A 13,976-nucleotide genomic window follows, 5' to 3' on the forward strand; every position below is an offset into this window, starting at 1 on the left:
GAAGTCCTGGTGAGCACGTTCGAATCAAATATTTATGTCACGGGCTGCGTCTCAAACATATCTAAGAACTTCTGTTCGTAAGATATCTTATATCTCTATTTCTGCTTCATTTCTCTTTAGTGGGCTATGCGATCGGTGGGATATCATATCAGAAAGGTTCAGTTCTAATCGGTTTTAAAACGTGCATTTAGTATTAAAAAGGTTTGAAATAAGATGTTAGTTATATTGGAAACTAACTCCAACTTAGACTTAGAACTAAGCTTTGCGGAACCCCGTAAGTGTAAAAATAACAATCTCTATATGAACGACGCGTAGTATGCATTTCTCTCAATAGATTCATCCGTGCATCGGGGCTCGATCGTACGGGCTTTACATATCGCGTCGCCTCGGGCCGTGACATTTATTCACCAATCCATCAAATTAAATGTAAGAGGCGTTGAAAAATTAATACCTACGTGCTTTTTAATATCTTGAGCTTTTTATGCGATTTTAATTTTCATTGTTGTATTCAATTATTAGCGAAGTTCGTATTTTTAAAATGGATATCTATAATTGGCAAAGGTTTTTATGTAGCAAGCGACTTGAAAACCAGTGGTTCAATTCCTGAAAATATAAGAAATAGGAATAGGCTTACTAAAATTCTTATAATCACTGAAAATATATTATACTAATTTCAATTTCGCTATATGTTATTTTGCATTTTAGTTATCCATACAAACTCTTATTATTTAACATTAACGTTAACGTTAATTTTAGACACATTCATTATTATTCATCACATAATTTATCAGGCGATATCACGGTTAAGAAACTTCATATTTTCATACATAACTTCTAAAACAATATCTAAAGAAGTGTAACAGGACCCCGAACTCGGAACTTTTCACTTTTCACGATCGTGTTACTGAACTATTATTGAAAATTGACTTTTCTTAACTTTCCCGTTTGACGTCACAAACTTCTGGGCTTAATAATGATGGATATTGTTTGCAATGAAAGACAACTAATGGCTTCTATTGTTCTAGAGGTATTGTCGGCCATCTTTTAATTTATTTGGTTATGTTACTTCGGTTGGTTATTCCGGGTTCGTTATTTCGTTAGGTTATTTCAATATTTATTTAGCTTAATTTAGTAGTGTATTATATAATTTAGTATTTGTTGGAATAATTATGTGAATTAATAGATGTTATTGAATTTTGATATCATAGGAACCTGCAAATTATTAAATAGATATCATAATAAAACTTAAGTGTAAATATTACTAATTAAAAGGTAATCCTCAGCAAAGCCGACAGCCACATTCATTATAATTTTTTCCACCCTCACAAGCCCCACATAGACGCTAGACGCAACCACTTACACACATTAATTAAATATAACAACTATAATAAGGCGTCACTCACCTTGAACGTTGCAAAATTAACGCTGAAACTTGTTCCATGAAACCCATCTAACTTACAGTGTAAAACAAAGGTATTATGTTCCCCGAGCACATTGTCGCCACTATTCATACATTATGAAACATCTCAAGTTTCTAAAGTTATATTTTCCAGGAATATTGGAACTTGAATATAAACTTGAGACGAGAATCTCAGTTTAATTGGCGCTTTATGCCATTGTAACACTTTTGAAGTCGATTGTACGTTGTAGGACAGTCACGTACAAAAGTGTATGTTGTAGTAGGAGAAATTCAAATGCTGTTTTTGATTTAATACATGGACGTGCAAAACGAATGCAGTATGTTGGACGTTTGAATGGGTATTTTGTGTTCTATCTAAGTACCTACCTGTGTTTGCTATTAGTTTATACTAGGAGTATAATAACATTATTATAGAAATGACAGTCCAGTCGTATATGATAAATAGATACCAGCTACTTTAAATTAATACTTATATATTCCAAAGGTATGACCTTATTTATAACACCTTTCTCTTTTTGGTATCGTTGGTAACGTGATCTGGTTTTTAAATTCGCAAGATATTTCATCCGGGGATGTAACTCAGTGGTAGAGTGTCTGCTTCGCATGCTGAAAGTCCTGGGTTCAAATCCCAGCATCTCCAAATTATTTTTTTAAAGTCCTCTTCATACTATTAAGTCAAGTTTTATGTAGTTCGATGATTATTAATTGTCACTTATTTTTCGTCTTCTAGAACTTTTATCGGTTTTGCAGTTTAAATTCTAATCTTAACACATGAACATCCTTACCTACATATTTATAGTATCATAGACCCACATTTCCGATCCATTTATCAACCTGTATAAAATGTGGGCATTAATCCTAAAACCTGTAAAATCACGGGCCATTAATGTGATTACACGTGGGCATAAAATTCAGCAATGCACGCTAAATTACTAAGCACATTTAGTTAATCTAGCAAAAACTCAGATAAAACCAAATTAGCTAGAAATTATTTTATGCCTCTTTGTAACCGTTTTATGAGCAGTTAAATGCAATTTAATGAAATACATATGGACGTATGTTTACTTTATTTTTATGCTCGTGAATGGTGAAATTTACAATTTTGCGTAATTGAGTAGATTATTATGATTTATTTAATTATTTTCATTTTATTTAATCACGAGAGGCTGTTTCAAAATTATACTTAATTATAACTTTAGCAATATTTTATGCTATTTATTTTCTGAATAATAAGACACAAATAAATCCTATCAGTAAAGATAAGTTTTCAAAAATTCTAACATCCGAAACAATATTTTTGTTTTTGCATCAAAACAAGCATTCTATTCAAGAACTTCAACAACTATTTATTTTTTTAATATTTTTAGTAATATCAGCACATTCCTAAAATATTATATTCATTGTAACATACCAAAAGACGTGACGTGCGTCAATCTGTCTCGACCATCAAACGTTCTTAACTGCGCTAGTAAAATGGCGAATACCCCCGAAATTGATTGCCCAGACTGCCTTAAATATTTTTATTATAGCACTTTAACGTTCCGCATTTAATATATGCCAATAGTTTCACGACGTGGTACTATGATAGATATTAAACATGATAGTAGCTGTAAAATTGTGATTTTTATATGCATATTAATGTTATGTGAATGGAACAGTACGGTGCTTGGGTTTTGTGCGTCAAAGCGGAAAATTTATGGAAAGTACTTACTTTATTTTATTTTTATAAGGGTTACTATTCCATTGACGACCAACATTTGAGATTGAAAATTAAGATGTGTTTTTTGAGTTTTCAACTGGAAATGTGTACCTATTGAAGACCATTCCAATTCCGTTGATTTGCTTACTAAAGATTTAATTTTGGCATTAAACCACATACAGATAGATCGGTATTTAAAATCTGCCTTAAGCAACTGGTAATGATTAGGTAGTTTAGGTACAGTATGTATACGGAAAAAAAACAATATTTTATATAATGGTATAAAAATTAATGGCGGTGTAATAAGAGCCCAGAAAAACGATAATAATAATGAGGCCAATTAAATGTATTTTATGAGCTACGGTCCAGTGTTTTCTCTGGGTTATAAAATGAGTTATTTTGTCTAGACCTGAAAAATATCTACCCTGTGTATTGAGCCGGTTAAAGCCGTAGTTAGTTAATAGCTTTTAACACCAAGGTCTTGTAATGTAAATGGGCCACTTTAGATTTAAGAACATACTCTGTACACCTACATTCTGGCAAATAAAAGACTTTGACTTTGACTTCATTCAAATAAATACCTATTACACTACGAATTTTAAATTGTCCACAGAATATTTTTAAACTAGGGACAAACTTAACTAGGACCAATCTAAAAATTACACATAATTGTTACTAACGATCCATTTCTACACTTCTGTAATTTAGATTGTATTGGATAAAAAAAAGCATAAAATGTATTAGTGAAAGAACATTTTAATCACAGCTGCAATAAAGCCTTTCCACTTAGCTAAGCAGTTTCCAACTTAATCGGAAAAAGATCTTCAACATTCGCACTGAGTCAGCCAGATTTTATTTCTTAGCTTGTAACCTAGGAACTGCACTGTTTTACAAGGTTGTACATGTAAGACTTTCTTGAATTTCGTAATAATTTAAGGTTTAAATCAGGGCAATAAAAGATATGAAGTTCAATATAATATTAACTAAGCTCAAAAGGTAGTGCTTAGCTATTTTTCACTGTGGTATAATTTTATTTTTTAACATATACTTTGATAGTTTTTCTCAAGGGACTGCTCAGGTCGTTAATTACAAAAATATCTTTTAATATCCTTCTATTCTGAAGATATCGTGTCTGACGGAGACGAAGGTGAGTGTAGGTGAGATGCTTATCTAAATTGCTTCAGTAATTACGTTTCAACAAACACATACATACATAATAGCATAGATCAATTGATATCAAATAAGATACAAGCTTATTTTGAATTAATGAATTTAAAAAGAAAGAAAAAAACGTTAAACTAAAACATCAATTTATTGGGATAAACGAAACATTTTTGAACTCTCCAATATCGACATAGGTATTTGCGTCCAAAATAATTCAATAGCGCTAAATGAAAATACACTGAACACTTTGTGAAGCAATGAGCGTGGCAAAACAATGATTAGATTTCACCAACTTCTATACCTTGAAAACTTACCGACACGAGAACCAAAAATAGAATTAATTTCTCATTATTCTTCCCCTAGTTTGTCACTTTAATGTCAATCAAGCGAACAAGCAATCTTATTAAGCTCTATTTTACTTACAAACCGTTTAAGAATGAAGGATTTTAATAAAAGTTATGAAAAGGTTTTAAAGCGAACAAACTAGAGGCTTACCGGGCGAGCCTGTAACAGCTGAAACTTTATTAGGTAACTCAGTTAAGCGAGGTATTAAGTTATTGTATATAATAGAAAATATCAATGTTGGTATTCTGAGAAGGAAAAGGGGAATGTTTTTGAGAAAACTAATACATTAGTCAGTTAAATAATTATTTTTAGAACGTATGTACATGCGACATATCACAGTGCATTTTTTTATAATTCTTCATTTAGAACAATGAATATGACAACGTTTTGACAATATTTCAGTGCCTGAAACTATTCATATCTCGCAAAGATATATTTTGCCAGCACAAACATTCATAGAAAGTTCAAAATTAATAATATCAGTAACACAAAGTGAACTAAGTTCAAAATAGTGTTCATTTTCGACGAGGTGGCAGGACAAGTTGAAAGCGAACCGGCTTACCTTTGTCAAAGCAGCACTAATGATGTTCTCAATTTAAAGAGGAAATGATAGCAGTTTTTCGGTTCAACAGTTCACTATAGTTGGTAGTCTTTTTCAGTCTTTATCGAACTTGAATTGTGGACAATAGAGCGGTATATGTAGCATTTACCTAAGATTTGGTTCAAATCAACTTAGTTTGGTAATAAAGATACTATACTTACTAGTAAGAGTATCAGTATAATACTACTTCTTACAATGTTGGGTGGTTGGAAAGACTTACAGCACGGTATAATAATGCTCCCATCCATAGAAGACAAAGTGTACAAATTATTTATTCGTAAGCCAAGTGTAGCGTAAATTAACTTCACCGAGCATTTGTGGCTGATATTTCCACAAATACAAAAATACAGAAACCTGTAAATCTTTATCAGATTGTATAAGGCGGTCACAAAGCGTACGCAGCGGTATTTCCCAAGTATTATGATATTTTTTCGGCGTTTGACATGTTTATAGCTCCTGCACGTGTTAGCAACAGTCGGAGGTGCGAGATATCGTGACAAAGTGTATTAAGAATGTCGCCTTATGTATCGATGATTGTGGTCTAAGTTATAAGATTATACATCAAAACAAACAACTATATATGTGTGGTTAGAAAGATATTTGATTTGGCCGGACTTTGGAATCCTTAATATTTTTTTATTTTACAGACTGTCATTCTGTGAAATGTATTAAGAACACTTTGTATGTTAAAAATCTCCCTATAAAGTAACTTTTCATTTTGAAAAATTGGAAATAAGTTCCAAATATAGTTTCGTAACATCTAAAATTGCGCAGCAATATTTAAGATTTTCTTGGCTATATCTCAGCATTTCATTTACACAATAAAATATATTCCCCCTACAGGAAAGCACGAAAATAATAAAATACAAACAGGGTTGAAATAAATGAGTTGACAACGTCACGCGAAGTCTGTTTTGTGCCAAAACGTTCGGTTTATCGCAATCTCGATAAATGCGGAACAAAGCATTTCCGCGTTTGAATTGTTATTTCCGATTATTACCTGTACTTTTTGTACTTATACGTAAAAGTGAAATAAGAGTATTTTGGGTGCACTCAACCGATATTCTTTTAAACCAAATGTTGCAAAAAGTTAACTAAGAAGTCAGACTGTTCCATTAAAGTAAAAATTACCATCAATTCGTTCCAAGAAGTTCTGCAGTTTGGTGCATTTTGTTCAATGGTTTAAGACTATATTTCATGCAGGAGGTAAATAATCTCGTTTCCTGAGTTTTGAGATCGCTATAATGGTGCATTAGTATTGGCAGGTGAGATCGATGGCAGGTAATGTCTTGTACATGTTCTTAAAGATAGCGGTTTCAGGTCAGTTTGGGTTTCATATGTGTATACAGAAAGCATTTATTTTTCAAACGGCGGAAGAGATGAGCTAAATAAAGGATTCGAAATTAATTAAATAGTTTTGTGGTTTGTATTTGTTTTTCTGATTACTTTTTTATTGTCAAATGTATATGATGATTTTCTACTGGAACTGATAAAAAAATGTTGCGGTGTAAATGCATGGTGGACCAACATTGTAAAAGTAGGGCGGGCTGTTTCTATTTAATGTCTATAAAAATAACACTCAATACTGATTAATAGTCTCAACCGACCCTCACTCAGACACGAAAAGATACTGCCACAGTTTTTCCCAATGAAAACTTCCACCCAGCTCTTACCGCCTGTCACTTGCAGCTAGTTCCTACCTACCCAGTTTATTGCTTTAGCTGATGAACTATCGGCTAATTGCCACTAACCCCCACTTTATGTAGTCTCGCGTCGTCAAACTTTTACTGCGAAAATATGGCCGCCCGGTATTGCGGTCAAACGGAATTAAAATGATGAATGGGAATTATTCTTGAGGATTATGAAAATTGTAGATCGATAAGGAATGCCAATTTGATCCTTTTGTTCGAAGTTGGTCTTTTGACACCAAAATCTAAATGTTTTGTAGTTGTTATTACTGTTTCTTTTTTTTTAAATTTCTGAGCATTTTCTTATTTTATTGAATTCCGAAAACATTTGAATTTTCTTTAGATATCTTTTTACTTTTTTGAATGTTCTTACAAAATTAAAGGCAGGTCCAATAATGCCTGTCGTTCATTACATGCGTTGTTATTTTTTTCATAATGCAGTAGTGTAACAATTTTCCTAGATACAATGTTTGTCCGTTAGGTTTGAAGACAGCTTACTATGAGAGCTTTTTATAGAGCTGCCTTCAAATTGTTTTATTACTATGCTAATTTAGGATTCATTCCATCGAAGTATTTTGTAACAACACCTAATTTGCATCTTAGTAGTCGTAGTAGTAGTTGTAGTCGTGGTGGCCTAGTGGGCAAAGAACCAACCTCTCGAGTATGAGGGCGCGGGTTCGATCCCAGGTCAGGCAAGTACCAATGCAACTTTTCTAAGTTTGTATGTACTTTCTAAGTATATCTTAGACGCCAATGACTGTGTTTCGGATGGCACGTTAAACTGTAGGTCCCGGCTGTCATTGAACATCTTTGGCAGTCGTTACGGGTAGTCAGAAGCCAGTAAGTCTGACACCAGTCTAACCAAGGAGTATTGGGTTGCCCGGGTAACTGGGTTGAGGGAGTCAGATAGGGCAGTCGCTCCTTGTAAAGCACTGGTACTCAGCTACATCCGGTTAGACTGGAAGCCGACCCCAACGTAGTTTGGGAAAAAGGCTCGGAGGATGATGACCTAATTTGTATCTTACTAAGTACTTTTATACACTAGCATTGAGGACGCGTACCTATAGCACATTTTGGTATGTGAATAATTTGAAAATATAAAAATCGGATGAAACCAAACTGTGTTTAGTTGGTTGTTGTTAACTTGATTTATCGAAGAAGAGCTAACGATCTTAGTTTTATCAAAGGCTAGCTAAGAGAGAAATAATGAGACGATAATTACGAGGAATATAATATAGTGAGAAGTAACTTTTTGTGTGTACAACGTAACTTATCTAATAAATGTAACCTATGCATGGGTAGTTTTTAGTGTTGATGATTTTATATTTATGTCCGAAATATTTTCTTTTGTTTGCATGGTACTGGAGATATAATCACTATTCATTCTGTTTCTAAAAATAATTTAAAAATATGACTTATAAAGCTCCTTTCGTATTTCTTATTCAAATATGACTTAGCATAAAACTTTTTGGTCACGGCAATCAGTGCACAAACCTCACTTGCACTCTTTCGATTCTTTCAAAGGCTCCTTTGTTCTCTCAACTTTAAAAACTATTTCTACAATGCTGGCTAGAAAATAGCTTTTTGAATAGCGAGAAATTTTCATCTGCATTTGACTCTTTTTCAGTGACTTGGAATCAGGAGGTGATTGTCTCGTATATTTTGAAATTAAAGTTAGGACTACTTTGGGAGTTAATTCACACACTTAGATAAAAAATCTGTTATGTCATGTTTATGGTTAACGCTGCGGTAAAGTCCAACTAATTTCATATTTTTCCTAAATATATAATTTTTAAATATATTGCCAGTCTCTTAGTCTTTAAATACCCAATACGAATTTATCACTACTGACAACTTAGATCACTCCACTAACTTCAATATTATCTCTGAAACCAAACACAGCTTCGAAAGACAAGTCCAATACCGCTAACTGAAAGTCCACACCCCGTATATTGTCGATCAAATTATAACTTGTAGTTCTACGATAATCTGGAAACTAAGCAGTGAGTTTGTACACAGTATAGTCCCCTGTGGCATCCCTCGGAGAAATCAACTGTATGTCGATAAAAGTAATAAATTATTTAAGTATACGCGGATGCATTTGTATTGTTTTATTGATTTGTCACAGTTTTATGGAACTATTGGTATTTTTTGCTGCAATAATAGTGGAGCTACAAATTGAAAAATTTTCATGAATCGGATATACCTTTTAGTTATACTTTCTGTGTAAATAAATAAAAGAATCAATATTGTTTCATACAGTTATAAACGTGTTGGATCTTAATTTAAGTACCTTCAGTACCGTCCAAAAATAAGTCGAATTAATTTTGAGAAGGTTCACCTCCAATTTGACTTTCCACTTACCTATTTAATTAAGTACAACCACACATGTTAGACCCTGTTTCACAAAACATTCACTAATTCAAACACTCGTGCAAAGTCCACGAAATAATAAACAACCTTAGACCCGCATGACGTCACCAAAATGGACGTAATTTGGACCCTAGGGTCTCATTGTTTGAAGAGGACACACGTTTTTGGTTAAGCTGGTACTTTGAAAGCTTCTTCCGAGTCAAACGTTATCCGTCCGGTTTCCTTTTCTTATCTTTTTATCTTTGGATATCTTTTGGCTCCGGAACTGCGTTTGAGTTGTTTTTGCTTGAAAACTTGGAGCGGTGGAACTTGTGTTTTTCATATTTTGTATACTTTTGGCTGTTTCTCTTGACTGGTTTTAGTACTTTTTATTTCTTGTTTTACGGGGTGGTGATTCTTTTGGTCCTTTTGCGAGAGGAAGTCTAAAGGAAGTCGTAGCTTGTTACACTGAAAAAGATGTATTATTATTTATGTATTGCAGTATGATTTGTAAAGCCTGTGGTACATTATTTAACCTAGATTTTAAGCTTATTTAATAAACAAAAGAGTAAAATGGAAGTTGAAAATAAAAATACTACTATATTCTGGACTCTGGTGTAGAATATCTTGATTTAGAGAGTACTCTAAAACCTCATTCGTTCGAAGTTTTATATGATTACTGAACATCTTTTATTCGGTACAGACTTCCTTGCCAAGATTTCGGTGCTTGGTATAAAAATTTCAATGCACTTTCGAGCACTCTGCTTGGGCGAACTCAACCGTATGAATGCAATCTTGATTAAGTTCAAGAACGTATACATTTTGCTTTTCTTTCAAAATTGAGATGAACATGACTTTTATTTACACGAAGATTCGCATGTCTTACTAACTTTTACATGGGAATAAATAAAAGTAAATCAGAAAATAGAGTTTAATTGATTTGAGTTCATTTTGTTCGGATATAAGTTTGTCACAAAGTCCTTTAATTATATTTAATCATACAAAAAAAATACACCTTAAATCATCTTAAATTATTTCCCAAAACGAACGAAGCTTATATGCTCACATTTCCTACAATTCTCACTCGCAATTGACACCCTTAAAAACTTTAATAAGTACCCTTTAGTTGTTACTTCGACCCTATAAAGTGTTATCAAAGACCTTTTAAGAGGAAATTGTGGTCCCCTTTCAGTTTCTGTATAGTTTACGAGCCCTGAACCTCTTGGATGTTTAATTATATAGTTAACCTATGGTTCAGAGGTTACGGGTAAGACAGTGCTCGTTTTATGGCTTCTTGGAACATTGGAGAGTATTACCTTTCAGAGAAATGACTGAGGTTAATCTAAAGGGATCAGGAATTGTACTAAAGAAAGATTGTTTAAAAGGAAAATGGTAGATATTGATTAACTAGTTTTGGAAAAATACAAATAAGGTTTCTAAAAATAATTTACTTCTTGGGAGTTAGAGGATATAAAAGTACACACACACAATTACATTATTTATATACGCCTTGTATAGTAGTTTATCTGTTACGCTCGATATTCCGATAATCCTACAAACACTCTGTAATATCTTTACATCGCGAGACACTAGTTTATCTTCAAAACTGACGTTAATTACAGCTTCTAAGATTACCCCTTCAACATATTCCTCTCTGAAACTTTGTAACTTGTCAGCTGTTTTGCAACTTGCCAAGTCATTGTCAATCTTATGTCTACGCTATAAGCTCTATTTCGGATTGCGTATGACATGTTTTAAGTGATGGGGGTGCGTCTTAGATAGTGTTTCTGTGGTGGCTATAATGATTATGTTTTAATTGACTTTTCGGGGCTATTAGGTCTGGGTAACGACGTTTGCCAATATTGTGTACTGGGCCCTTGAAGGAAAATCAATTATTAATCTATTGCTGTCTAGTTTGGATAACATAATCGCCAATATCATTGTGGAAAGTAGGATTGATTGAAATCATTTGAAGACCCAAAATATAATTTTTGATTTTAATGATAGGTTTTTTTACATTTACATTTTGCATTTTGCTGTAGTTTTACATTTTGCTGTTTCTCTAGGTAATATGTCAAGCATAAGTGCTTAGGTTTTCGTGAACTCTAGTAGACATCTAGGCTATATTTTCTTTTCCTAACAACATCCGGTTTATGGACGTAGGAAGTAAATCCTGTATTTTATATGTGTACCAGTTTACACTGGCCGTATGTTATGAGTTTATGAGTCATTAACTGGCTTGTTTTACGAAGGAAATAACGCGTTGATGGTCTGTGAAACGTCTTTCATGAAAGTTTTGTGTTTTTTTTTGCTGATATATGTATTATAGATTAGTTGTTCCACGCTGTTTCACCCGCGTTTTGGAGAAAATTCTTCCCGTACCCGGATAAAAAATAACTAGCTTTGTAACAGTGATAGAATTATTCTTATCGGTTCTGTACTTCCGAAGCCTGTCCGGTGCACTTGTGTGAATTTTAAAATAATTATAAGGTAGGAAGATTTCACCTCGTTCTTGTGTGATTTACATATGTATAAAATCTAGGTAAAATATTTCTTTATTATATTAAATAAATGAAATTTTGATATGGAAAAAGATTTCATATAAATATAATGTTTCTTCGTCTCATTATTTTATGGATTTGTATTATTTATATAGAAATACTAGAGCTGCAGATTTTAAACCGCTTTGCATTTCACATTAAGCGGAATATTTATTGAGGGAGAGAGTGCCTCTTACAAAGGAATTTAAAATGGTAATGAAATTCAGATAATGAAGTTTTGTGGGTAGTTTTAAATGAAGAAGTTAGTCACATTTTATTATTGTTTTCGGTACTTGAATTGATGGTATGAAAAACAATCACACTTATTATTTTTTTTAATCATTGAATACCCGACAGCTCTAGGCTTGATTGGCGAAAAAGTAAATGTGATAATCATTAAAGAAAACTATACATCTACACCTGTAGGTCTATTATGCCTACACTATTGATTTCCATGAAAATCAAAAATATTATTCTTTTCTTAAAATGTTTGTGTGTTCTTAGGAAGCCTTTGACATAAGAGAAATCCAAGAAATAGATAACTACAAGCTAAGAATCCACTCCAGCTAGGAGAACCTATCAACTTCGGCTTGTGTTCGATCTTTGTAAAATAACTTGCTCTAGGCAGCGAGCCAAAACCTTTACGATACTATTTCAAGTAACATGACTTGTAATGTATTTTTAGAGATTCCACTATATCTTAGTCACTCATACATTTTAAATTATCAATCTTATACCCAGATTTAAGTACTTACTGCAAAAATACAATAAAAAGTTACAATAAGCCAAGTTTACCCAACTCCGAGAGTTTCAAAAAGAGGATAATGTTTTTAATAAGTCGCAAAACCTACCTCGTAACAAGTACATAACAGAGTAAAGCGTCTTAAACTTTATTAAGTACAAAAACGTAAGATTAAAATGCCTACAGAGTTTTTATCTTGTTATGACGCAAACAAACGGGAATTTAAAATAAACTGACTTTACTTCAATTAAGAAGTTTCTCTGTTGTTCTTTGTTAAACTTGATTTTTGTGGCCTATATAATTTAAGTTAAATCTTTACTAATATTATAAACAACCCTGTCTGTCTGGCTTTCACACCAAATCTACTGAACCGTTAAAAATGTATAAATTATGATTTTTATCTATTTTGTTTAGTCCCGAAACGCACCCGTAAAACCCATTGTTGGAGAACGACTTCTACATATTTAAAGAACCCTTTTTCATTTTCTTCCACAGTCAATCTTAAACGTGTAAACTGAGTTCAATGCATATAGAAAACGCCTTTAAAGATTAGTGAAATCGGCCATTTTTGGGGGAGGACTTGATAAGAATCCCCTTTTTCTAAAGCGTTGACAATAGCACTTACGTTAACAGATGGGGAGTCCTGTTTGTGTTGTGGACCACTTTGCCGAAGTGTTATATTTCTCACAATATTGACAATGATCAAACGAGAGGTGTTTGATGGCAGACATAGACGCAGCGAGGGATGAGGTTGGGTATTATTTTAGCTGGGATTTACGGCAGGAATTTATTTTTCCTGAGAAACATTACAATGTGTCTGAGTTACCATAGTCCTTGTTATAATGTGTTGATTGAAAAACTCTACTTAGGAACTCTGATAAATAATGATAAAATAGCTTTTTATAGATATACAGCACTTTGCTTATGTGTGTTAAATTCCTAAGGCCCAGATTTCACAAAAGCGGAGCGAGCGACGGTATAGTTTTAAACTACTAATACAATTTCACTATTCAAACATCTCGTCTGTGTCCATTCAATAGTATCCATGAGTGCAGAAATTCTATGGCCTGTTTAAAAACTTCTCTGCTTTAGTGGAGTCTGGGTCCAACTCTATACCTACGAAATAAACTACGCGAGTTGAAACTCGTACACAAACACACTACATTGTAATCTTTTACAACTGACGAAACAAAAATACAGCTTCTAAATTCAAATAACAACAAACTCAGCTTACGTAACACAAACAACAATAAAGGGTTTACAACAACATTGCGACGGCACGACGACATGGCGACAGTTCACATCTCCGAAATATCCACAAATTTCGAACACAAAGTCATTTTGTTGAAACAACTAGATGCAACTGTCTGTTACATTGGTCAGTAAAATGTTGGCTTCGAACTGGAGACAAATGAACTAGGGGCT

The 13,976-nt window shown here is 33.2% G+C and overlaps 1 protein-coding gene and 1 non-coding gene across 5 annotated transcripts in view; both read left to right on the forward strand.

Annotated features, from left to right (window-relative positions):
- Pde1c (Phosphodiesterase 1c) overlaps positions 1–13,976 on the forward strand; it is a 455,862-nt gene that overhangs the window by 9,826 nt on the left and 432,060 nt on the right. The window lies entirely within an intron of this gene.
- Positions 1,989–2,060, forward strand: Trnaa-cgc (transfer RNA alanine (anticodon CGC)). The gene has a single exon. It is a non-coding gene; the product is annotated as a tRNA-Ala (tRNA).

Source organism: Helicoverpa armigera, chromosome 6, assembly GCF_030705265.1.
Source record: "Helicoverpa armigera isolate CAAS_96S chromosome 6, ASM3070526v1, whole genome shotgun sequence".
Lineage (NCBI taxonomy): Eukaryota > Metazoa > Arthropoda > Insecta > Lepidoptera > Noctuidae > Helicoverpa > Helicoverpa armigera.